This window comes from Salmo trutta, unplaced genomic scaffold (genome assembly GCF_901001165.1).
Source record: "Salmo trutta unplaced genomic scaffold, fSalTru1.1, whole genome shotgun sequence".
NCBI lineage: Eukaryota > Metazoa > Chordata > Actinopteri > Salmoniformes > Salmonidae > Salmo > Salmo trutta.
The window spans coordinates 25,998-52,633 of NW_021822970.1; the positions used below are offsets into that span (position 1 = coordinate 25,998).

The window sequence follows — 26,636 nt, forward strand, 5'->3', positions numbered from 1 at the left end:
ACTGGCACTGCACTGGCACATAACCATACCAACGTACAGTATGACGTACAGCACGTCGTACCATACATAACCATAACAACGTACAGTATGACGTACAGCACGTCGTACCATACATAACCATAACAACGTACAGTATGACGTACAGCACGTCGTACCATACATAACCATAACAACGTACAGTATGACGTACAGCACGCCGTACCATACATAACCATAACAACGTACAGTATGACGTACAGCACGTCGTACCATACATAACCATAACGTACAGTATGACGTACAGCACGTCGTACCATACAGTATGACGTACAGCACGTCGTACCATACAGTATGACGTACAGCACGTCGTACCATACATAACCATAACAACATACAGTATGACGTACAGCACGTCGTACCATACATAACCATAACAACGTACAGTATGACGTACAGCACGTCGTACCATACCGTATGACGTACAGCACGTCGTACCATACATAACCCATAACAACATACAGTATGACGTACAGCACGTCGTACCATACATAACACCCACACCTACTCGTAATTACTATCATTGTCGCACAAGAGGAACGAAAAACATTCCGCATATGCATTTTGTTTTCTCCATCCACCGTTTCCTCACGCATAACCAATCTCTGTAATAATTTCCACAACGCTCCATGCGCGAGAAATGCATAAGTCCAGCACAGCAGTTGTAAACTCCGGAGACCTTCTCCCCTACCTCACCTTGCTCATCAACTCATCCTTGACCGCTGGCTACGTCCCTCCCGTCTTCAAGAGAGCGAGAGTTGCACCCCTTCTGAAAAAACCTACACTCGATCCCTCCCATGTCAACAACTACAGACCAATATCCCTTCTTTCTTTCTCTCCAAAACTCTTGAACGTGCCGTCCTTGGCCAGCTCTCCTGCTATCTCTCTCAGAATGACCTTCTGATCCTAATCAGTCAGGTTTCAAGACTGGGCATTCAACTGAGACTGCTCTTCTCTGTGTCACGGAGGCTCTCCGCACTGCTAAAGCTAACTCTCTCTCTCCTCTGCTCTCATCCTTCTAGACCTATCTGCTGCCTTTGATACTGTGAACCATCAGATCCTCCTCTCCACCCTCTCCGAGTTGGGCATCTCCGGCGCGGCCCACGCTTGGATTGCGTCCTACCTGACAGGTCGCTCCTACCAGGTGGCGTGGCGAGAATCTGTCTCCGCACCACGCGCTCTCACCACTGGTGTCCCCCAGGGCTCTGTTCTAGGCCCTCTCCTATTCTCACTATACACCAAGTCACTTGGCTCTGTCATATCCTCACATGGTCTCTCCTATCATTGCTATGCAGACGACACACAATTAATCTTCTCCTTTCCCCCTTCTGATAACCAGGCGGCGAATCGCATCTCTGCATGTCTGGCAGACATATCAGTGTGGATGACGGATCACCACCTCAAGCTGAACCTCGGCAAGACGGAGCTGCTCCTCCTCCCGGGGAAGGACTGGCCCGTTCCATGATCTCGCCATCACGGTTGACAACTCCCTTGTGTCCTCCTCCCAGAGTGCTAAGAACCTTGGCGTGATCCTGGACAACACCCTGCCGTTCTCCACTAACATCAAGGCTGGTGACCCGATCCTGTAGGTTCATGCTCTACAACATTCGCAGAGTACGACCCTGCCTCACACAGGAAGCGACGCAGGTCCTAATCCAGGCACTTGTCATCTCCCGTCTGGATTACTGCAACTCGCTGTTGGCTGGGCTCCCTGCCTGTGCCATTAAAACCCTACAACTCATCCAGAACGCCGCAGCCCGTCTGGTGTTCAACCTTCCCAAGTTCTCTCACGTCACCCCCGCTCCTCCACTCTCTCCACTGGCTTCCAGTTGAAGCTCGCATCCGCTACAAGACCATGCTGCTTGCCTACGGAGCTGTGAGGGGAACGGCACCTCCGTACCTTCAGGCTCTGATCAGGCCCTACACCCAAACAAGGGCACTGCGTTCATCCACCTCTGGCCTGCTCGCCTCCCTACCTCTGAGGAAGTACAGTTTCCCGCTCAGCCCAGTCCAAACTGTTCGCTGCTCTGGCACCCCAATGGTGGAACAAGCTCCCTCACGACGCCAGGACAGCGGAGTCAATCACCACCTTCCGGAGACACCTGAAACCCCACCTCTTTAAGGAATACCTGGGATAGGATAAAGTAATCCTTCTAACCCCCCCCCCCCCCCTTAAAGATTTAGATGCACTATTGTAAAGTGGTTGTTCCACTGGATATCATAAGGTGAATGGACCAATTTGTAAGTCGCTCTGGATAAGAGCGTCTGCTAAATGACTTAAATGTAAATGTAATGTAATGTAACTCATAAATTCATCCACATAAACAAGTGTGACTGGTCAAGGTCGAACCTCTGTTCTTATTTCCCCTCTTTGTCCCACTTCCAAACATAATTGCTGTTACTGAGTATTCAGCCCACCACTTTACTGGTGGAGAGGATAAATGTTAATCCCCATACGCTGACAGTTTGACAGGAGGAAAGAGTCAGACAATCTCTGCATTCCAGCTCAACGTTTCAACGCTTCCCTACGGAACACTAGCCACTGGCCATAGACGTCGGTTCAATATCTAGCTTTGATTTACATTTGGTTGAGTTGTCAACTATGGTGAATTCAACAAAAATGGCACAATGTCATTGGATTTCGGGTAAAAGTACGGTGAAAAAATACTAAATGCCCCTACATTGATTACTTTTTGTGAATCCAGGGAGTTTTCCATGTTGATTCAACATCATCACATTGATTTTATGGGGGGGGGATTGAAATGACGTGGAAACAACGTTGATTCAACCAGTTTTTTTTCCCGGTGGGTACTGACGTCACTGACAGTCTGACATTCGTATGTTGGCGGAGATCCCATGGAGTTCATGTCTTCAGAATACATGTGTGTGAGTGTCTGCTTGTGTGTATTCATTGACGCAACTTCACCTCCTTCGCAGGGGACTTGTCCTTTATGGACTGCGTGTCGCAGGTCTCGTTGATGTGGACCTGGAGAGGGTAAGAAGAGGACTGAAGAACACAACTGGAGAGGAGTTGAAGGGGCTGGGGCTTCTCTCAAACCTACAACTGCAGATTGTGTGCGAGAGCTTTCTTAAAACCCCTCCATCTTGTATGTATGCATTCCCCTTGGCTACTAGCATCGCCTTGAGGGCTGAAGCGGCCCTAGCTAGCACAAACTCCATATGGCCCCAGACGAGAGAGAGAGCACAGTAGACTATATGATTACAGACATTGACCCTTTCTCTCTCAGCTCATTCACTGTCAAGCCACTACACCTCTGTCTGATCACAGCCAAATTACATCGTTCCTCAAAAGAACAGACATGGAAACAACCACACATTCACAGCCCAGTAAGCTGTACAACATCAGAAATTCATACAGATGGGCCCAAATCAGCACCCGAAGAACACCAGAAAGCAACCTGTAACCAAAATATCCAAACACTCTTAGATAACTTTCTGGATACCACATTCACTCACAGTAAAGAAGGCATCAATCTAGCAGTAAAAAACATCAACTATATATTCCAGGCAAATGGCAAAAGAAGCACAATTGAAATTGATAAAAAACACACAAAAAAGACCACAGATGACAACTGGTTTGATGCAGATTGTAAAATTATAAGGAAAAAAACTTAGAACACTATCCAACCAAAAGCACAGAGAGCCAAATAATGGTGAATTACGCCTTCATTACTGAGACTTTAAAACTATAAATGTACACTCAGAACCAAAAAAGCACAGTACAACAGCAAGCAGCTGACACAAACAACTTGTGGCAAAATTGTAAAAAGCAAAAAATATCAAAACGAGGAATTAGCGATACAAAATGGTGAACATATGGACAACCAAATCAAATCAAATGTATTTATATAGCCCTTCTTACATCAGCTGATATCTCAAAGTGCTGTACAGAAACCCCAGCCTAAAACCCCAAACAGCAAGCAATGCAGGTGTAGAAGCACGGGTGGCTAGGGAAAACTCCCTAGAAAGGCCAAAACCTAGAAAGAAACCTGGAGAGGAACCAGGCTATGAGGGGTGGCCAGTCCTCTTCTGGCTGTGCCGGGTGGAGATTATAACAGAACATGGCCAAGATGTTCAAAATGTTCATAAATGACCAGCATGGTCAAATAATAATAATCATAGTTGTTGTCGAGGGTGTAAAAGTCAGCAACTCAAGAGTAAGTGTCAGTTGGCTTTTTCATAGCCGATCTTTGAGAGTATCTCTACCACTCCTGCTATCTCTAGAGAGTTGAAAACAGCAGGTCTGGGACAGGTAGCACGTCCGGTGAACAGGTCAGGGTTCCAGCAGGTCTGGGACAGCAGGTCTGGGACAGGTAGCACATCTGGTGAACAGGTCAGGGTTCCAGCAGGTCTGGGACAGCAGGTCTGGGACAGGTTAGCACATCTGGTGAACAGGTCAGGGTTCCAGCAGGTCTGGGACAGGTAGCACGTCCGGTGAACAGGTCAGGGTTCCAGCAGGTCTGGGACAGCAGGTCTGGGACAGGTAGCACGTCCGGTGAACAGGTCAGGGTTCCATAGCCGCAGGCAGAACAGTTGAACCCATTTTAAAACACTCTACAACACCGTTCAAATTGATACAAAACGCAGAACAACGCCAAATACAGGCTCAGTGAGCACAGCCTTGCCATTGAGAAGGGTAGACACAGGAAAGCCTGGCTCCCTGTAGAGGAAAGGCTGTGCAACCACTGAGACAGAGCTGCATTTCCTGACAAAATGTCAAAAATATAAAACAATTAGAGAGTGTCATTTCCCCAAATTTGAATCCCTTATTCAAGGTTTCAAAGACCTCTCTGATGAGAGTAGGCTACCCGTCCTGTTGGGGGAGGACGCAGAGAGCTGTGGGTTGGCAGCGCACTACATTGCTGCGTGCCATAAGATGAGGGACAGTGTCTGACAGACCAATCAACCTGCACATGTCCTCTACTGTATGCTTATTGTTATTGTTCAATGTGTGGTTATTTTGACCCTTGGTTATTGTTGTTACTGTTGTCCTGTTGACAATTTTGATTCTTATTATTTTCATATTGTAAATATCTAAAGTAAGCTTTGACAATATCTACATTGTTACATCATGCCAATAAAATAAATTGAATTGAAGAGAGAGAGAGAGAGAGAGAGAGAGAGAGATTCTTAACACATGGCTCTAGCTCCTATTGTTAAAAACCTTATATGTTCCATCTATCCTCTATGTCCCTCAGATGAAGATGCTACATTCAGGTCAGAGGTAACACAACAATCGTGAGGCTGGCACTCACTGGTCACAGGTCTTGCTGACCACCTGGTGACCCTGGTCAGCTGGACCAAAGGCTGTGTGGGTTCACAGGCATCCTGTTATGCATGACCTCTGACCTCACAGTGGGTTGGGCCTCAGATGTGTGGATGAGCTACAGGGAGCTGGTCAAAGGTCCAGTCTTCACAGAGCAGTGCTGTGAACCTGAATTAAATTAGGTAGCTGCTGCCCAGTTCCCATCACACTGGCCTTTAAGGCTTTATGGTCAAACAGGCCCTTTGGCGAAGCCCACTCTCCCAGACACACACACAGGAGTGTCTGACTCTACAGTATCTCTGACAGTGCGGTTGGTGTATAAGTAGAGAATACAATGGAACAGATTACTGTGGTGTGGAGTTGTGTAGGGAGACCCTGTGGTCATTTCCACAGATTTCTGCCCAGCTGGCACATAACATTCTGAGAACCATATGTTTCTTAGGTGGGAATTTCAGATCATTTCCTACAGGTTTCCTTATGGTTGTATTTCAAGTCGTGTTCTCAAATTGTTCCGAGAACATTAAGAAACAAACAATGTTCTCCTGTGTGAATTTCAGTACTTCAGCACAATGTTTTTCTGCAGGATTCCTCCTGGTTCTAGTTAAAGTCATGTTCTCAGAACATTAAGAAACCTTTCCATAAAAACCACAAGAAAACACTAGTAAGAATGTTGTACATCCTCATAGTTGTGTTGAGGTGTGTTGGCCGCGCCCACTAATTGGCTACACCTGATCTTAATGAGTGCGTGTTTCCTTTGAAATGGGGTCTATTTGAATAGACTAAAATGAACAGCTTTGTATGAATAAAAATATAAAAAAACACAGAATGCTAGCTCTATCCTAGTGGCACAGTGGACTAATTCTATGAATAGAAAACAGAAAGTCATAGGTTCAAATCTCACTGCCTTAATACAGAAAGTGTTTGCATGATTAATGCCGAAGCAAATTCATTTCCAAGGGTCCTATCTGCGTTTGGAATTAAAAACAGTCAAACTAACCTAGCAGTGTTATTAAAATATGTTCTAAGTACGTTATTTAATTACCTTCAAATAACCTAGAATTTCCATTCTCAGAAGGTTAATAAAACATCCCATGAAAAGTTTCAGGGAACCATAGTAAAACGTTCTCAGAACCTCCCTGCAACCTAAAAATGAACGTTCCCAGAACAGGAGAAATGTTCACATTCCGTTCTCAGAACATTTTTTAAAAGTTCAGTTTACTCGTCAGGAAACGTATGGCTTTGTTCACAGAACCAATGGGAAACCAAAAACGTTGTTCCCACAATTTCCAAGGAACCAAATGTGTTAACTGGGTACAGACTAAGATTCTGATAAACAATGAGTAACATGCAGGGAGGTATACAAACAGACACTATGAATGACATCAACACATGACACACAACAGACAGTACAGAAACAGCCCTCACACAGGCCGCAGGCCACCATTGAAATACAGAACCGTAACACAAAGGACAGCGCATAACAGAGCCATATTTCTACAAATCGGCCCACTTCTCTCGCTCTGGGTCCACTCTTGCCCTCCCGACATTGCTCGTGTTTCCTTTCTTCCGCCTGCCTCTCTCTCTCTCTCTCTACTGGGTTCTGATCTTATGTTTTAGCCATCAGGGTACTACTGCTACCACTCTGCTCAGTATTGACACCAGCCAACATCAACAGCAGAGGTGAGGACACGATGATGACTTAGCCATGCTGCCATGGTCAAAGATAGAGTGGTCTCAGCCAACAGCACCACCACCCACTACTGCTCTCTGGTGGTGGATACCAGAACTGCACTGTACTCCACAGGATGGTAAATTGAGATCCGGTTGGATAGATCAGATTAACTACAACCACATGTTTACAGATGACCATGAAATATGGTTAAGCGATGGCGGCTTGGGTTCAACCCATCATAAATGATAGTAACCTAGAGGTATTGCTGTTTTAGCCCTACAGTAACAGAAACATTCATATTCAAATACATTTGTCATGAGGAAAACATTTTAAACTGCATTTTCTTTCCCTATCCTCAGATTCTGTCTCACATTGTTTTGGGTTCTTTCAATCTCACCAAAGGAGGGTTGAAGTATTGGATTGTACACCACCTGCCTGAAAAAGACTACTTTACCATGGAGAGAGTTAGTTCTATCTTCATACCAAGTGTGATTGGCATCTATGAAGGTGTGGTTGTGCCCCCTGTGTATGTTACGTAATCTGTACAGGTGCCACTGTGCCCTTGTGGGAGTGAGTGTTGTCTGAACACGGAAGGTATATGTTTTTGTCTGCAGTGGACTATGGTGTTTTGCAGTGTTGGGGAGTAGGGAACTATACTGCTCAAAAAAATAAAGGGAACACTTAAACAACACAATGTAACTCCAAGTCAATCACACTTCTGTGAAATCAAACTGTCCACTTAGGAAGCAACACTGATTGACAATACATTTCACATGCTGTTGTGCAAATGGAATAGACAACAGGTGGAAATTATAGGCAATAAGCAAGACACCCCCAATAAAGGAGTGGTTCTGCAGGTGAAGACCACAGACCACTTCTCAGTTCCTATGCTTCCTGGCTCATGTTTTGGTCACTTTTGAATGCTGGCGGTGCTTTCACTCTAGTGGTAGCATGAGACGGAGTCTACAACCCACACAAGTGGCTCAGGTAGTGCAGCTCATCCAGGATGGCACATCAATGCGAGCTGTGGCAAGAAGGTTTGCTGTGTCTGTCAGCGTAGTGTCCATAGCATGGAGGCGCTTCCAGGAGACAGGCCAGTACATCAGGAGACGTGGAGGAGGCCGTAGGAGGGCACAACCCAGCAGCAGGACCGCTACCTCCGCCTTTGTGCAAGGAGGAGCAGGAGGAGCACTGCCAGAGCCCTGCAAAATGACCTCCAGCAGGCCACAAATGTGCATGTGTCTGCTCAAACGGTCAGAAACAGACTCCATGAGGGTGGTATGAGGGCCCGACGTCCACAGGTGGGGGTTGTGCTTACAGCCCAACACCGTGCAGGACGTTTGGCATTTGCCAGAGAACACCAAGATTGGCAAATTCGCCACTGGCGCCCTGTGCTCTTCACAGATGAAAGAAGGTTCACACTGAGCACGTGACAGACGTGACAGAGTCTGGAGACGCCGTGGAGAACCTTCTGCTGCCTGCAACATTCTCCAGCATGACCGGTTTGGCGGTGGGTCAGTCATGGTGTGGGGGTGGCATTTCTTTGGGGGGGCCGCACAGCCCTCCATGTGCTCGCCAGAGGTAGCCTGACTGCCATTAGGTACCGAAATGAGATCCTCAGACCCCTTGTGAGACCATATGCTGGTGCGGTTGGCCCTGGGTTCCTCCTAATGCAATACAATGCTAGACCTCATGTGGCTGGAGTGTGTCAGCAGTTCCTGCAAGAGGAAGGCATTGATGCTATGGACTGGCCCGCCCGTTCCCCAGACCTGAATCCAATTGAGCACATCTGGGACATCATGTCTCGCTCCATCCACCAACGCCCCGTTGCACCACAGACCGTCCAGGAGTTGGCGGATGCTTTAGTCCAGGTCTGAAAGGAGATCCCTCAGGAGACCATCCGCCACCTCATCAGGAGCATGCCCAGGCGTTGTAGGGAGGTCATACAGGCACGTGGAGGCCACACACACTACTGAGCCTCATTTTGACTTGTTTTAAGGACATTACATCAAAGTTGGATCAGCCTATAATGTGGTTTTCCACTTTAATTTTGAGTGTTACTCCAAATCCAGACCTCCGTGGGTTGATAAATTGGATTTCCATTGATTATTTTTGTGTGATTTTGTTGTCAGCACATTCAACTATGTAAAGAAAAAAGTATTTAATAAGATTATTTCTTTCATTCAGATCTAGGATGTGTTGTTTAAGTGTTCCCTTTATTTTTTTGAGCAGTGTACATTTAGTAGGTAATGACTTGTTGTGCCATGTAGTAGTGTAGCGAACTACAGAAGCTAACCTTTACCCATAAAATATGGGTAAAGTGTGCAATAATTTAGTTTCTTTTTCGGCATCAGACCTGCCGGTAACGCTTTGACACCTAGAGTCATAACACTGACAGTCATAACCATGTCATAACTGCAGACATAACACCGTCATGACACATTTAGACCTGTTGTGCCATTTATTACATGTCTGGTTATGACACCTACGTAAGAGTGTCAAACCCACAAAACATTACATCATTATTATTTTTATTGACCATATTAAATTGTAATTGCGTACTAGTCAGACATGCACCTACCCCAAAGCTCAGTTGCTGATGACCGGGATGAATGCAGGAGCACATTTCAGGAGCTGACAAGACACCCTCTTTTGACTGATGTCTGATAGAGGGCTTATATGATGGTCACAATGCTTCTTGACAGTGTCATAAAGTGTATTTTATTAGTCCAAGTGAAGTGACACAGGATGGTCAATATGCTTCATGAAAGTGTCATAAAGTTGATTTCCTAAAAGCTACTTAATTAAAACATGGAGAAAAAAACCCATCAAGAATTCATTACAAAAAAGGATTTAAGAAAAACTCAAATGAAAAGAAACTTCATGGCAGGGAGAAAACTAATTTGAATAAATGTGGGTTGACACCTATGGTGTCAGTAACAGCCACAAAGCAATGCAATATCTGTCACAACAGGTGTAAATATATTGGTCATGACTGTTGACCATATGACAAGTTATGTCAGCTGTTATGACCGTGTCATAAAGTGTTACGACACTGAGTGTCAAGTGTTTACACCCTCCATAATTCTCACTTGAAACATTGTAATAGGATAAATAACACATTTTAACATATGACCACAACGTGATCAGTCTTGCAATTTGTCGTCTATGACATTTCCCATTTTCTCATATGAACACACTAAATAATTTGGATGCAGTGAACTACCCAGCTGGCACATAACGTTCTGAGAACCATATGTTTCTTAGAGCTTGGTGAGAACATGGTGGTCCTATGGTTTATTTGCACACAACCTTCCCACAACTTTCTGGGAATGGTGCTGGATAGTTGCTTGGCTTTGGAACACTCAGCACATTTAAGGGACTCCACAAAAAAAAAAGTCATTACTTTAATAGAACGTTCCCTAAAAGTTCAAACAAGGTTACATTTCATTTTTGGTAATGTTATAGGAACATTCTCCAACTGGTCTGACATTGGGAATGTTGTCAAATAGGTCAGAGAATGTTAAGAAACAACGTTGTGGAAATTTCAGTATAATGTTTCCTACAGGTTTCCTCATGGTTCTATGTGAAGTCATGTTCTCAAATTGTTCCAAGAACATTAAGAAAACTTCCAAATAAAAACTACAAGGAAACTTCAGTAACGTTAGGGGTGTTGGCTGTGCTGACTAATTGGCCACACCTAATCCTAATGTGTGTTTGTTTCCTTTGAAATGGGGTTTGTTTGAATAGACAAATGAACAGCCTCATATGAGGTAAAAAAAAACATGGCATGCTAGCTCCATTCTGGTTGTGCAGTAGACTAATTCCATGGATAGGAAACAGAAGATCATAGATTTGAATCTCACTGACGCCGTGTCACAATAAAGAAATGTGTTTTACATGATTAATGCCTAAGCAAATTCATTTCCAAGGGTCCCATCTGTGCTTGGAATTAAAAACAGTTAAGTCAGCTATGTCTTGCTTAACTTCTTCCAGTGTGAAGTAATGGGTAGCATGGCAAACTAGATTTTTAGAGTAACGTCCCCAACACTGGTGTTTTGGATGTTTCCAGACAAATCCACAGGAATCCCACATCTGCAGTTAAATCATCCATTGCCTCATGGAGCTCACGGAAGGTTGTACACAATCAACGCAAAAGGTCATATTTTCAACAAAACATTTATTGCTGGCATAATGCAACCATAGAAAACACCAGAAGGACCTGGTAACAACTGAAATGTACAAAGGGAGTACAGTACACACAAGTGTGGATGTCTTAATTCCACAGTTCCCTTTGTGTCCCCAGTCATACCAGTAGAGGCTCAGTGCAGGTAGAGGTGTTGCTGGAACCACAGCACCACATTGAGGAAGCAGTCAGCCTGAGTGTCCACACGAGCCAGTGAGTGGGCGTCCTCCGCAAACAAAAGCAACCTGCAAGGGCAAGCAGTTGTATTTATTAGCGGACAACGTAGGAAAACAAAAGCAAGCAATTTCTTATTGGACAAGTTCAGGTAGTCCCTCCCTGTTTCAGTTTGTTCTGCTTCCATTAGGTACCTAACAAATACGGCCCAGAGTTCACACAGGTCAACGAATCATCTAACAATGCTAAACTAGGACGGCGCTGCAGTGGATAGCTGCCGTCTTACCGGCTCCTGACCAAATTCTGCTATAGAACAGCAATCAAATTCTGCTATAGAACAGCAATCAAATTCTGCTATAGAACAGCAATCAAATTCTGCTATAGAACAGCAATCAAATTCTGCTATAGAACAGCAATCAAATTCTGCATCAGAACAGCAATCAAATTCTGCTATAGAACAGCAATCGCGAACCTCGATTCGGATAGAGATTTCTACTTCAACGAGTCGGCAGCTCTGGTCGTTTACCCCGGACCTGGCCCTGATCCCCGGGACTCGAAAGAGGAAGCAGCGGCGAAAGAGGCAAGCGAGGCGGCGTCATGATTAGGCTACGTCGGCGCGCATCTAGACCGCCATTGCCGTCTGTTTTGTGGGCGAACGTACAATCACTAGAGAACAAACTGTTGGCGACTATCCTATCAACAGGACCTGAAGAACTGCAATATCCTACATTTCAAGGAGTCTTGCCTGAACAAGGACAATACACCTCACTGGTAAGATCAGAAGGCAGCCTCGGGTAAGCTGAGAGGGGGAGGAGTGTCTCAACAGCTGGTGCACAAACTAATTTTAAGGAAGTCTCAAGTTTTTGGTCGCCTGAGTACGAATACCTCATAAGCTGCAGATCATAATATGTACCAAGAGCGTTTTCATCGACAGTAAGTCAAAAGTTTGGACACACCTACTCATTCAAGGGTTTTTCCTTATTTTTACTATTTTCTTCATTGTAGAATAATAGTGAAGACAACAAAAGTATGAAATAACACATATTGAATCATGTAACCAAAAAAGTGTTAAACAAATCAAAATATATTTTAACATTTGAGATTCTTCAGAGTAGCCACATTTTGCCTTGATAACAGCTTTGCACACTCTTGGCATTCTCTCAACCAGCTTCATGAGGTAGTCACCTGGTATACATTTCAATTAACAGGTGTGCCTTGTTAAAAGTTATTTGGGGGAATTTCTTTCCTTAATGCATTTGAGCCAAATTCTATAGTAAGTACTGTAGTGTTCTATAGTTATTTTTTTATGTGGGCAGGATGATGGATAATATAACAAGCGGTTGTCACCTGACGGGGGAGCCCCTGCTCTTCAGAGAGCGGTACAGCTCCAAACCTTGGTAAGGGGACACTCTCCTGTCTTTACCCCCCAGCATCAGGAGCACTGGGGCCTTGATCTGGACACAGACGGACGAAACCAAATGATATGCTTGTCTCTGACAGCTATAGGGGAGTGTGTTTGTATTTGTGTGCATGAACCTCAAACCTGAGGTGCGTAGGTGATGGGGGATTTCTGGAGCATGGTGGTGAGAGCCTCTGGGGTGGGCAGCTGGTCATAAGAGTACTGCAGCCCCACACTAGAGTAACGCCTAGGAAAGGTAGAGGGAGACACAGGACATCTATCCATCAACCAACCAATTAATCACATTGTATTTGCATAGTACTTGTATTTTTATTTATTTATTATTTTTACAGTATCTTAAATATGCAGTGCACACACTTTCCATCCCCCAACTAGTGCACTACAATTAGTGTTTTACAGTCTCATTTAGGACTCCCCAGTCCTATACACTGATACACAGAGACAGTGTCAAGTCTCACCAGTCCACGATGTCACTGGTTCCCAGTAAGGTGGCAGCGTTGATGACTGGGTTCCTGACGGCACACGCCTTGTAGAAGTCTGGGAACTGGCCAATCAGGTGGCAGGCCAGGAAGCCTCCGTGGGACCCACCCATCACCACCACTTTATCAGGGTCAAGGGTTAAGAGCTTCTCAGCAGTTTGGTCAGCAAGGGCAGTTAGCACAGCCCTCTGGGAATGATAGTTAGGAAGAGGTTAGTTGAACAAGGTGTGTTAGTAGTATTGAGTTAGAACAAAAATTAGCAACCTGACTGACACCCTGGGTTGAAACACTGTTGTAGTCATTTTCAGCTGAGAGCTCACTCGGTACCTGCACATCCTTGACGTCTTGGCTGCCGATGTTACCGGCCAGAGAGAGGATGCTGTCCTGGCCAAAGCCAGTGGAACCCCGGTAATTCACTACAAAACACAGAGCGAGAAACAATATTCTAACAGTGGATACCAGTGTGTGTGGGTATGAGCCAAGGAGGAAGTCCACTATCTTACCCATGAGTACAGCAAAGCCCAGTTTGACCAGGACTGCTGTAGTGACATTCCACTCCGCAAAGAACTGGGAGTGCGGCCCACCTGGGAAAGAACACAAGCTTCAGTGAGTCCTCCGTGATCTCTTTCATAGATCAGTTCCCATATACATAAAAGCATCTCAGAATAGGAGTGCCGATCTAGGATCAGTTTTTATACAAATTAAATATACAGCGAAGATTTGATCCTAGACCAGTGCTCCTACTACGAGACGCTTTATGAATACGGGCCCAGGAGCTAGATTCTCCAGAGGTTTCTCTCACCATGGACAAACACCACCAGAGGAACCTTGGTGCGTGACGGAAGGTGGTTTGTCGTAACCAGCAGGGCCCCGAAGTCTAGGCCAGCTGCATAAGAGACACACAACTTACTTCATTTTATTGTTCTCAAGGACATGCAGTTATGGCAACCAGACAAGTTGTAAACCACTATTGACTGACTCACAGTACTCTGGATTCTCCTCCTGGGGTGTAGGGCTGACGTCCAGAACATTGACGATAGCACCAAGTAGACACGACTCGCCCAGATGGTCCCAGGACACCTCCCCCCCCCCCCCAGCCAACGGAAGAAAAGCCACTACCTGCAATGACAATGCATATATGACCAGTATGGGAGGGGGGGGGGGGGGTAACCTAAATGACCAGTATAGGGGGGGGGGTAACCTACATGACCAGTATAGGGGGGGGGGGAACCTAAATGACCAGTATAGGGGGGGGGGGGGGTAACCTAAATGACCAGTATAGGGGGGGGGGGTAACCTAAATGACCAGTATAGGGGGGGGGGGGGTAACCTAAATGACCAGTATAGGGGGGGGTAACCTAAATGACCAGTATAGGGGGGGTAACCTAAATGACCAGTATAGGGGGGGGGGTAACCTAAATGATCAGTATAAGGGGGGTAACCTAAATGATCAGTATAGGGGGGGGGGTAACCTACATGTTTTCCACAAGCACATGGAGTTGCTAACTAAATATAAAAGTAGCCAGGTGGGATCGCCCGGGCCAGGTGGTTAATAATTTTCTGGGAAACAAGCTCTATTTTGGTGGCCTCCAATACCTTGATTCCATCCGAAATACTCAGCGAAATTATTGAATACTTTTGAGTTTACCTCCCAAATTTGATTTTTTTGGTGGTATTGTTTAAAATTAAAATGACTGAAAATGGATGAATCTAGTGTATTGCTATTTTTGATTAAATATTGTCTTGGCTTAGACAATAAAGACTATTTTTTAATTAAGAAAAGAAACTGTAATTTTTTATCCAGTCTTCTCTTGAGATTAAAGAATTTTACTGTAAGATAAGAATTGCCACAATGTTTGTTCTTCAAATTAAGTAAATAAAATATAAATTAAGATAATTTGGTCTAAGTTACATTTTAAATCAAAGAAATTGTGTGACGAGCACTTCTTCAAATGTAAAAAATGGCTCTAAAATAGTATATATTTGAATAAATGACAATTCACAAGGAAAGTTGCAAACACTTATTGAAATTCTTCCACTAATTTAACTGTCGTCAGTTACGTCATTTATTGAAGAAAAAAACACTTGTTTAATGACCTGACCCACAGATTTCTTCTTAATTAATCTTTTAAGAGTTTGTTGACTTCCACAGGCATAAAGTTCCCTTATAAGAGGCATTTTCTCAGCAATCTGCGATACAGGTATAATTGAAGAATGAAGCAGCAGTTGACTACTCCATTGTCAACACTTTGATTAAAATCAGTAGACATAGATCAACATATTTGAAAATAACATATGCATCATTAGCTTTGGAAATAAATCAATAAGTTCTCTTTCGGACCAGAGTGAGGCTATCGTTTCACTAGCCTACCTATTTTTCTGCAGTGAGGATTCACCATATTCATCGAACGTTATCATTTAACTGCAGTTAATCACCAACAAAACTACCACTATGCGAATGAAGCCAAATCAACTCTTACCGATGCGATTCGATAAACTGAGTGACTCGTCAGTAGCCTAACATCACTGTCTGTCAAGTCCTGATAAGAGTTCATATCGAAAATACAAACGAGATCTTTAGTTTACTTGTCCCGATGCAATATGGTTGTATGATTTATGAACGGCAAGGATATGAGATTGACTTTTTCAGTTAGACAACATTTATGAGCCAAGCTTGTTGTTCGTCAATCAAATCACAGCTCTGCCATACCAAGCAAAAGAGCAGTAAATGCTCATGGAGTGAAACTGGAAAAAAAGGACTTCAAAGTTGTTTTACTGTCGAGGCAAATGAATTGTAGGCAGATCATTGGAGATGTGGTTGTCTTACTAAGATGTCAGTTTTTTTATTAACATGGACATGATCTTTAACCCTAGACTGCAGTTACTGCCTTCTTGCTTGATACACCAAATGAAATGCGTTTCCATGATGATTTGGTTTAACACAAACGTGTTCCCTAGTTGCGCAGTGATTGGCTCAGTGTCCTGTCACTCATGGGGACATTATGTCAAGGCAAAATCTAAAAAGGTAGAGTTCCAAAACTCAAGCCCTTTGGGTGCCGTCATAGGCTGCATTCCAAACACTTAAGACACATCCTTTCTCCTCAGCCCTAAAATGAAGTGGACACTTCTGATGACGTTATGATTGCACGTCTACTTATATTAACTATATATTTATTCATGTATGATAGCTAGCAAATTAATTAGCTAACTAGCGTTAGCCTGCCTAGCTGGAACTTCTGAATGAACATTTATTTCTACAATTTCCAAAAGCTAACAAAACAAAAACATTTACTTTTTACAAGACGTGTTGGTGTATTAGCAGCACAATTTCTAACTTATTTACATTTGTTTTTACTTACACTGTTGACTCCATATTGACCTTGGGATTTTGGCTGACTTTTCTTAGCGGATGTACCATCATCGCAAATTGAATTATGGGGCATTTCAGGCCCCGAAGTGAACATAATTGCACACCCGCAAATTCCATTAAAAACGAGGGCTGAGGGGCTTACGTTGCAAACTTCCCTTGCTTGGCTAATCATTTGGACCGACAAATATGGCCACGGGGATTCCCCCAAGGGCATAAGGCGAGGGTAAGTGGACGAGGGTGTGTCTTTTATATGTTTGAAACGCAGCCATTGAGTTACATTAGAAGTGTCCATCCAAGAAGGCTCAAGGTCATTGGCCACAGATAAAATGACGTCAAATCACATTATATCTGCCGTAGCTTTGATTGGACTGATCATGTCAACGTCATACTTAGCTAGCAGTCATCATGAATTAAGTCGACAATCTACTGGCAAATCCTTGTCATATGAGAAATTATGATAAAACTTAGCGGTGCTCGTCGGCCATTGGACATAAACATTACACACCAAGTTGGAAATCGCTAATTCAACAATGAGTGGTTTGGAAGGAATCAGTGGCTAACTGCAAGCATTGCAAAGCAATTACTAGCCTGATATTCAGTGGGGTGGGTGTTTAAAAGGATAAACATTCAACACGATGGGCTAGAAAAGGTTGAATACATTGGCCATGCTGTCAATCCAGCGTTACTTCTGCAGCATTCAAAACAACTGGAAACTTGGAAATGGGAAATCTCAGACATGTTTGTTGAAGCAAGTCAGCCATATCAGCTATTATTTTTTAAAGGCAGTAAATGAGGCTGAATGAACGGTTTCGCTGCCAGACAAGGCTCCGCTGATAGCCAGGTGTAACAGTGGTAAGGATTCACTCTGTGGTGCTGAAAAGAAAGCTCTCTAGTTGGGACAGCTTTATGTCGGTCTTAACCGTGTGTGGGCACTGTTGGTCACCGTTATAGTGCAATTAATGTACTGTTTAGTGTAGTGGCTTGCACCGAAAAGAAACAAAATTGGAGTTTGCCCCACCAAGATTTACATGCTAAAATAGCCACTGAGCATGAGAAAGAAAATAAATTAATGTGCCACGACTCATCGTTACCACATTATATGGGACGTGCAAATTGACTCACATAGACGATGAAGGAGCATCATGCTCTCTCAGAGGAGGCTGGTAGGAGGAGCTACAGGAAGACGGGCTCATCGTAATGGCTGGTACGGAATTCATGTAACGTATCGAACACAAACACATGGAAACCACATGTTTGACTGTTCCATTCATTACAATGAGCCCGTCCTCCTATAGCTCCGGCCACCATCCTCCTCTGTGCTCTCTCCCTCCGTGTAAAGAAATGTGACTGCAAGCACAGTGTACACAACACACACACCCAGGAGGTACAGAGAGACCGTCAAACCAGCAGACCGTCAAACCAGCAGACTGTCCCTGTCGTCGGTCACTTTCTGACTGACACACGCTATGAGATGCATATCATTCATTTTAGTGGGAGAGGGCTCATGAACTTTTTTTTATGACTTGTGAATTGTAAAAAGTAGCATAGTTAATTTAAGTGGAAAAAGTACCCGGCTGAAAATTAGTGTAACCGGCTGTATAGTCGACAGCCGGCGCTAGTGGAACACACTGTAACCTCAATGCCCAGCCCTCTGTATAGGGGTAACCTCAATGCCCAGCCCTCTGTATAGGGGTAACCTCAATGCCCAGAGCGATATATGAATGACCACAATACTGTATTACCAGGCGTGGGGCCTCGTTCAGATGGGAACAGTGGACCACCATGAGGTCATTCTGGATGGTGAGCAGCTTCCAGCTCCCAAATTTCTCAGCTGAGTGGAGAGAGAAAGATTGAACGGTTTGCTACAGCTCGGACTAGTTTCAGTTGACGAAGCTGGAGATGAAAACCTAACAGACTAATAATCATATAAAGGAGAGCTTACGGGCAGACATGCGGGTTACTCTCCTAGTGGTCCTGTCCACTACAAAGAGGTCCTGGGAGAGAGGGACAGATGGGAAAGTGAGATCATGGAGTACAAAGTTGTGTCCGCTTGTGTGCATGTTCACACTATACCCTCCAGTTCCTCCGGGCACTACTGAAGACCACTCTCTGGCTGTCTGACGCCCAGCATCGAGGTGGCAAAGCCTCATACAGCCCAGCAAACTCATCTAGGGACAGACAAAAGGGGGGGGGCACAGGAACGGGGATTGATAGATAATGTCCGGGAAGGAAATGGGTGAGAACCAAGAGATGGAAAGTGCAGTAGGAAATGGGGTGCCATTCGATGTCAAGTTCAAAATGTTGCGTTAAAGTTATTCAAATTCTGTACCTTTCTTTGGCCTATTGACTACGTCCACCAGCACCGAGATCTTCCTTGTCTCCAGGTCATACTGTGGACAGAGAGAAGGTAAGGATATAACAGTATAACAGTGCAGAATACCACCAGCGAAGCATAAGCAGCACTCCCCACTGACCTCCAGACCATCCTTGCTTCTTTCTGATAAGGCGGTAACGGCTCCTTCATGAAGGGGCTGGGAGCAGGGGTCTGGAGGTAACGCTGAGGGCTAGGCTGGGAGCGGAGGTAACGCTGAGGACTAGGCTGGGAGGTAACGCTGAGGACTAGGCTGGGAGGTAACGCTGAGGACTAGGCTGGGAGGTAACGCTGAGGACTAGGCTGGGAGGTAACGCTGAGGACTAGGCTGGGAGCGGGGGTCGGGAGGTAACGCTGAGGACTAGGGGCTAGGCTGGGAGCGGGGGTCTGGAGGTAACGCTGAGGACGAGGCTGGGAGCGGGGGTCTGGAGGTAACGCTGAGGACTAGGGGCTAGGCTGGGAGCGGGGGTCGGGAGGTAACGCTGAGGACTAGGGGCTAGGCTGGGAGCGGGGGTCGGGAGGTAACGCTGAGGACGGAGGACGCTGGAGCGGGAGGTAACGCTGAGGACTAGGGGCTAGGCTGGGAGCAGGGGGTAACGCTGAGGACTAGGCTGGGAGCGGGGGTCGGGAGGTCACGCTGAGGACTAGGCTGGTAGCGGGGGTCGGGAGGTCACGCTGAGGACCAGGGCTAGGCTGGGAGCAGGGGTCTGGAGGTCATGCTGAGGACTAGGCTGGGAGCGGGGGGTCGGGAGGTAACGCTGAGGACTAGGGGCGGGGTCGGGAGGTAACGCTGAGGGCTAGGCTGGGAGCGGGAGGTAACGCTGAGGGCTAGGCTGGGAGGTAACGCTGGGACGATGCTGGGAGGTAACGCTGAGGACGAGGCTGGGAGGTAACGCTGAGGACGAGGCTGGGAGGTAACGCTGAGGACGAGGCTGGGAGGTAACGCTGAGGACGAGGCTGGGAGGTAACGCGGAGACGAGGCTGGGAGGTAACGCTGAGGACGAGGCTGGGAGGTAACGCTGAGGACGAGGCTGGGAGGTAACGCTGAGGACGAGGCTGGGAGGTAACGCTGAGGACGAGGGCTGGGAGGTAACGCTGAGGACGAGGCTGGGAGGTCACGCTGAGGACGAGGCTGGGAGGTAACGCTGAGGACGAGGCTGGGAGGTAACGCTGAGGACGAGGCTGGGAGGTAACGCTGAGGACGAGGCTGGGAGGTAACGCTGAGGACTAGGCTGGGAGGGTACGCTGAGGACTAGGCTGGGAGCGGGAGGTAACGCTGAGGACTAGGCTGGGAGCGGGGGTCGGAGGTAATGCTGAGGGCTAGGGCTGGGAGGTAATCGCTGAGGACGAGGCTGGGAGGTAACGCTGAGGACCAGGCTGGGAGTAACGCTGAGGACCAGGCTGGGAGCGGGAGGTAACGCTGAGGACTAGGCTGGGAGCGGGAGGTAACGCTGAGGACTAGGCTGGAGCGGGAGGTAACGCTGAGGACTAGGCTGGGAGCGGGAGGTAACGCTGAGGACTAGGCTGGGAGCGGGAGGTAACGCTGAGGACTAGGCTGGGAGCGGGAGGTAACGCTGAGGACTAGGCTGGGAGCGGGGGGTAACGCTGAGGACTAGGCTGGGAGCGGGGGTAACGCTGAGGACTAGGCTGGGAGCGGGGGTAACGCTGAGGACTAGGCTGGGAGCGGGGGTAACGCTGAGGACTAGGCTGGGAGCGGGGGTCTGGAGGTCACGCTGAGGACTAGGCTGGGAGCGGGGGTCTGGAGGTCACGCTGAGGACTAGGGGCTAGGCTGGGAGCGGGGGTCTGGAGGTCACGCTGAGGACTAGGCGGGGGGCGGGGGTCTGGAGGTCACGCTGAGGACTAGGGGCTAGGCTGGGAGTGGGGGGGAGGGTCTGGACTGGGGTCTGGGAGTTGGGAGGCTGGAGGTCAGGCTGGGGACTCACCTGCTGCATGCTGAGACACTGGCTGTGGGGGCCAAACACCTGTCCCTCCAGGTACACCAGGTAGCGTCCATCAGGGCTCAGACGGGGGGGACGAGACTGAGCTGGTGTCCCCAGACAGACACTCTGTGTAAGGAGAAACAAGGGGTTGCAGGTTGGAGGTTTGAGAGGAGGAAAGAGAAGCTTTGTTGTTAATTCGCTGTGAATTAACAAGTTGATTACCATGACAATGAACACAGGAAATACTCACCACAGTTTCCTTCCAGGTCCAGACAAAACAGAGCTGACCTGAAACCAGAAGCTCTCATTTTAGTCTTACTAAAATAACACATAAGGGCATATCTTGATCAGTCTATTACTCTGGAATATTGATTAGTGAGATGACGTAAACATAGTAGACTACACAGGCTGTTCCTTACCTCCTATTGGAGCAGAACCTCAGGCCCAGTCTGAAGGGCTCATGCCACCAGCCCACAAAAAACACAGACTCGCCATCATGGGCCCAGAGACCCTGTGTTAACCAGACAGACAATCAGCATGACAACAATTACTGTACATTTACATTTCATGGCATAACATGATATTACATAGAATTACATGACTATAAGACATGTCATGTGACTGGTGATCTTTACAGTGAAGTTGCAAATACCATACGATGCTCTGCTAATGCCTTTATTGGTGTGTGTGTGTGGGTGTGTGAGGCCCCGTTTGTGCTCACCTGGCCTGGGGACACGTGTGACGGGACACCCTGCAGCACTGTTACCGTGCCCTTGGCCACGTCGGCCACACACAGCACTGGGACACTTTTACTGGTCAAGCCTTCCCCCCAGTCCTCCCAGTACACACTCTTATCCTGATGCACAACAGGGGAAAGGAAGGGTGTTGAAGCCATGAAAAAAAGAATAGAAATAAACACTGGATCATGTTTACGCAACATAGCAGCCATCCTAAGAGTACTTCCAGAACCACCCGAGTGTCACTTTAAGGACTACATCCAACTGAATGTATGGCTAAACATACAAAGACAAGTAATAGAGGAGAAGTGATCAGGGTGTTTCTGATACCTTCTCAGAAGGGCCTTCCGAGGGCCCTGCTCTTGGCTCTCCAGCTGATGGGCTGGAGGCTGAAGCATATGACTCTCCTATAGACCTTTTCCCCTCAGCTACATACAGCAGCCTGCTCTCACATGTAGACCAGGCCAGGCAGCCAAACTGAGCTGCACACAAAGACAGACGGCGAACAAGAGACAAAGACAGACCGACATGGAGAGAGAGTGTGGCTGATGAATTCAAGCAAATGGCGCCGATTAGGTCCACAGTGGACAGGTCTAGCATCGGACAGAATACTCAGAGCACCATAGGCATTAAAACCACCCAGGAAAAGGCCTTACCATCCTCATACACTCTCCCATGTTTGTTGAGAGCTGAGAGATCGAGGATCTTTTTTAGACACCTGTCGCTCCATACCTGAAAATGAACAGACCCTATTAAAGTTAAAGCAAACAAATACGCACCGTATGGGGGTGGGTGAAGGAATTTAGCCAAATGATGACGGACACACCCAGACTACGCCATCCTTACCTCCAGGAACTGTTGTACCACAACCTGACCGCTGGTTACCCTGACAACCGCCTTCAGATCTCCAGACAGGGAATAGGAACTCAGAAATCTATTTGAGCAGGAAGGAAGAAAGCTTTGAAAATGGCAGCTCAGAGAAAGACCTCTCGCGTCTTTATTAAATACCTCCCCTATATAATCATCTTACACATTACGTCATCAACACCAGACACTGGGATGGAGAATGAGTGGTGGGGGAGTGTTAATGTGTCCGTCTGTCTACTTACTCGCCGTGTAAAAGGCTGCAGGGGCTTGGTGGTTGGATGTTTATGTCGGTCTCTTGTCTGTAGTTTTGAATCAGTGTCCACTGCTGGGCATAGTGCAGTCTGGCTCCCCGGACTGTCTCAGTCTGACTCCACTCTGATAGGCGCAGGTGAAGGAGAGGTTAATAACTAGGATTATTATTTTATTTTTTTCATCAATAGATTTAAAAAGTAATTTGAACTATTTTTTTCCCAACCAAACAAACATAATAGCATACGTGCAGTCAAAATGTTTTTTATGGGTACCAATTTGTCTGCTGTTCAGTGTTCTTTAGTGTGTGTGTGTGTGTGTGTGTGTGTGTGTGTGTGATGTATAGAGGGCTAATGCCCAAAAGCCTGTTAAAGCATGGGCAGCACCACTGAGGCCTTTGAGAATGATAGAGGCCTCTAGTGACCAAAAGGTAGCATTGAAGGCTTCCGCCATTTTAACGTCAGCAACTGGGTGGTACTTCACACTTAATTGTCTGATCCTGTTGGAGTCATGTTCATCCAGGTCATCAGGAGGGATCCGGCCAATCGTGAAGAAAATTGACTACTTCAAAATGGAGATAGCCTCAATGGTGAAGGCAAATGCTGTCATAGACGCTATTGTCACAGATAGAACAATGAGTCAGATATTTCCCTGGATGTATACATGTGAAGCATCCGGTTGGCGTTTCCACACACTACCAAATATGGTAGTGAGGAAGCCCAGCACTGGGAAAAGACGGAGCAAGATGGATTTTGGCCAAAATTATGCAAATATTCTCATCAATGAAACATTTGATCGCCATACAGTTTTCTGTTTCCAAAACTAGAATCTGTAACAAACAGTGGACTGCATTTTGTAGACTTTACCCTTTACCAAAAATTATGTTGTTTAGAAGGAGTGCAGGGGTGAATTGAGTTATTGCACACTCACAACAAAGTAGGCGTTCCTTAACGGAAATACGCTAATAAATACTAGAGCGAGCCAATAGGATCTTACTAGCTCGTGCTTGGCTCTGCCCACGTCCTTGCTCGTTCTGCCCACTATGATTAATTTGATCAAATTGGAAATGACCAAAAAAATTGGGGGGAGTTTGCCCCACCAAGATCTACATGCTAAAAATCGCCAATGAGCATGAGAAAGTACAATTTCTGGCACATTAATTTATATTCGAAGTGGATTTCGACTCATCGTTACCGCATTATATGGGACGTGCAAATTGACTCACATAGACGATGAAGGAGCATCATGCTCTCTCAGAGGAGGCTGGTAGGAGGAACTACAGGAAGACGGGCTCATCGTAATGGCTGGTGCGGAATTCATGTAACGTATCAAACACAAACACATGGAAACCACATGTTTGACTGTTCCATTCATTACAATGAGCCCGTCCTCCTATAGCTCCGGCCACCATCCTCCTCTGTGCTCTCTCCCTCCGTGTAAAGAAATGTGACTGCAAGCACAGTGTACACAACACACACACCCAGGAGGTACAGAGAGACTGTCAAGCCAGCAGACCGACAAGCCAGCAGACCGTCAAGCCAGCAGACCGTCAAGCCAGCAGACCGTCAAGCCAGCAGACCGTCAAGCCAGCAGACCATCCCTGTCGTCGGTCACTTTCGGACTGACACACACTATAAGATGCATATCATTCATTTTAGTGGGAGAGGGCTCGTGAACTTTTTTTCTGATTTATGAATTGTAAAAAAGTAGCATAGTTAAATTGAAGTGGAAAAAGTACCCGGCTGAAAATTTGTGTAACCGGCTGTACAGCCGACACTAATGGAAAACACTAACCTAAATGAGCACAGCGTTATATAGGCGTACCCTGAATGTCCAGAGCTCTGTCGAGTCGTAACCTGAATGTCCAGAGCTCTGTCGAGGCGTAACCTGATGTCCAGAGCTCTGTAGAGGCGTAACCTGAATGTCCAGAGCTCTGTAGAGGCGTAACCTGAATGTCCAGAGCTCTGTAGAGGCGTAACCTGAATGTCCAGAGCTCTGTAGAGGCGTAACCTGAATGTCCAGAGCTCTGTAGAGGCGTAACCTGAATGTCCAGAGCTCTGTAGAGGCGTAACCTGAATGTCCAGAGCTCTGTAGAGGCGTAACCTGAATGTCCAGAGCTCTGTAGAGGCGTAACCTGAATGTCCAGAGCTCTGTAGAGGCGTAACCTGAATGTCCAGAGCTCTGTAGAGGCGTAACCTGAATGTCCAGAGCTCTGTAGAGGCGTAACCTGAATGTCCAGAGCTCTGTAGAGGCGTAACCTGAATGTCCAGAGCTCTGTAGAGGCGTAACCTGAATGTCCAGAGCTCTGTAGAGGCGTAACCTGAATGTCCAGAGCTCTGTAGAGGCGTAACCTGAATGTCCAGAGCTCTGTAGAGGCGTAACCTGAATGTCCAGAGCTCTGTAGAGGCGTAACCTGAATGTCCAGAGCTCTGTAGAGGCGTAACCTGAATGTCCAGAGCTCTGTAGAGGCGTAACCTGAATGTCCAGAGCTCTGTAGAGGCGTAACCTGAATGTCCAGAGCTCTGTAGAGGCGTAACCTGAATGTCCAGAGCTCTGTAGAGGCGTAACCTGAATGTCCAGAGCTCTGTAGAGGCGTAACCTGAATGTCCAGAGCTCTGTAGAGGCGTAACCTGAATGTCCAGAGCTCTGTAGAGGAGTAACCTGAATGTCCAGGGCTCTGTAGAGGCGTAACCTGAATGTCCAGAGCTCTGTAGAGGAGTAACCTGAATGTCCAGAGCTCTGTAGAGGCGTAACCTGAATGTCCAGAGCTCTGTAGAGGCGTAACCTTAATGTCCAGAGCTCTGTAGAGGCGTAACCTGAATGTCCAGAGCTCTGTAGAGGCGTAACCTGAATGTCCAGAGCTCTGTAGAGGCGTAACCTGAATGACTAGAGTGGTGGAAATGACATGCTCTGGTCTATCTTGGGTTAGTTATAGAAATCTTTGCTATAATGGCACAGACACAAGATGAGTCCTCTATGTATCTCTATGGTAGCAGCAGAGACAGAGGAAGCGAGAAACCCCACACCCTAATTGTTTCTGGTTACATTAGTCAGTCATTGTAAATAAGAATTTGTTCTTAACTGATTTGCCAAGTTAAATAAGGTTAAATAAAAAAAATCTAAAAATACACCCTTTCAGTTTGTTATCCAACTCAGATGCAGATGAAAATTGACTACTTCAAAATGGTGATGGCCTCAGGCGCAACCTGTGGTTTCACAGACACCATAGTGGGACAGTTACAACGTTGCGATCTCTGTGTGTGTGTGTGTGTGTGTGCGTGTGTGTGTGTGTGTGTGTGTGTGTGCGTGTGCGCGCAGTGTCTCACCTGTACATAAAGTGAAACTCGTGCCGTTTAATAGTGCCATGTAGTCATTCGCCGTCACGAAGGCAGAAATAGGGGTGGGATACCCACTAATTTCGCGGTACAAAGTGCTGATAGCGTCGGGTTCCATTCGTGCCTAGGTGCAGTAGCGTTAGTTAGACATGCAGCTAGAAACTGTTTTTGGGAACACTTTTACAGTGCATTAGCTAGCTAACTAATCACTTTCATCGATTACAGGTGATAATAAAGCCATGTGACTGCATGCGTTCAACAAACGAACATTATGTATCAGCTTCATTTTAACGGTTAGATAGACGAATGTTAAGATAAACGTAGATGGAACACAAATGTCCATTTTGAGCTAAAGTGGTACTTCTAAATCTGTGAAAAAAAGAACAATAGTTGTCTTTTACCAGGAACTCCATGTCTACACGACGGCCGATACCATTTCATACAGGGGCTGATGGAAGAGACCAAACGCAAGGCGGCAGCAGCAACACATTTTGTAGGATTCACAAAGGAAGT

At 46.3% G+C, this 26,636-nt stretch overlaps 1 pseudogene; it reads right to left on the reverse strand.

Annotated features, from left to right (window-relative positions):
* Positions 1–11,155: 11,155 nt before the first annotated feature.
* On the reverse strand, positions 11,156–26,636 carry LOC115187815 (acylamino-acid-releasing enzyme-like; annotated as a pseudogene).